The sequence below is a fragment of the Sapajus apella genome, unplaced genomic scaffold (genome assembly GCF_009761245.1).
Source record: "Sapajus apella isolate SASKATOON/1434 unplaced genomic scaffold, GSC_monkey_1.0 scaffold20, whole genome shotgun sequence".
Classification (NCBI taxonomy): Eukaryota; Metazoa; Chordata; class Mammalia; order Primates; family Cebidae; genus Sapajus; species Sapajus apella.
Genome location: NW_022436960.1, coordinates 1,162,867 through 1,163,827, shown reverse-complemented (window position 1 = coordinate 1,163,827; position 961 = coordinate 1,162,867). Strand labels below are relative to the sequence as shown.

At 60.1% G+C, this 961-nt stretch overlaps 1 pseudogene across 1 annotated transcript; it reads left to right on the top strand.

The window, feature by feature from the left end:
• Positions 1-80: 80 nt before the first annotated feature.
• On the top strand, positions 81-634 carry LOC116557673 (annotated as a pseudogene). Its single transcript, XR_004271641.1, has one exon. The product of XR_004271641.1 is annotated as a peroxisomal membrane protein 2 pseudogene (transcript).
• The last annotated feature ends 327 nt before the right edge of the window (positions 635-961 follow it).

The following is a 961-nucleotide window of genomic DNA, read 5'->3' as shown; positions in this document are numbered from 1 at the left end:
CGCCCCGCGCCCCGCGCCCCGCGCCCCGCGCCCCGCGCCCCGCGCCCCGCGCCCCGCGCCCCGCGCCCCGCCCGAGGTGAGGCGGCGCCCCCGGCGGCGCGGCGCTGTGGAGGCGATGGCGCCGGCGGCGTCCAGGCTGCGGGCCGAAGCCGGGCTTGGGGCGCTCCCGCGGCGGGCGCTCGCCCAGTACCTGCTCCTCCTGCGGCTCTACCCGGTGCTCACCAAGGCGGCCACCAGTGGCATTTTGTCAGCACTTGGGAACTTTCTGGCCCAGATGATTGAGAAGAAGCGGAAAAAAGAAAACTCTCGAAGTCTAGATGTCAGTGGGCCTCTGAGATATGCTGTTTATGGGTTCTTCTTCACAGGGCCACTGAGTCACTTCTTCTACCTCTTCATGGAACACTGGATTCCTCCCGAGGTCCCCCTGGCAGGGCTCACGAAGCTCCTCCTGGACCGCCTCATCTTCACACCAGCCTTCCTCATGTTGTTCTTCCTCATCATGAACTTTCTGGAGGGAAAAGACGCCTCAGCCTTCGCCACCAAGATGAGGGGGGCTTCTGGCCAGCCCTGAAGATGAACTGGAGGGTGTGGACGCCGGGACAGTTCATCAACGTCAACTACGTCCCTCGGCAGGTGAGGGCCACAGGGCTTAGCCCCCGCCAAACATTACTTTGGCAGCCCTCCCTCCCTCCTTCCTTCTTCCCCCTTCTCTCCCTCCCTTCCCCTTCCCTTCCCTCTTTCCTTTTTCTTTCTTTCTCTCTCCTTCTCTCTCCTTCCCTCCCTCCCTTTCTTTCTCTCTTTCTTTCTTTTCTTCTGTAGTTTTCCTCCAGACTTGCTTTCACCTGTGTCTGTACTCCTCAAATGCCCTTGGGCTTTGCCCATGATTCTGAAACATTGATAGTTCTGGATTCAGGAAGCAACACACAAGGTTGTCCCAAATGGTCGTCTTTGCCTCCTCCAT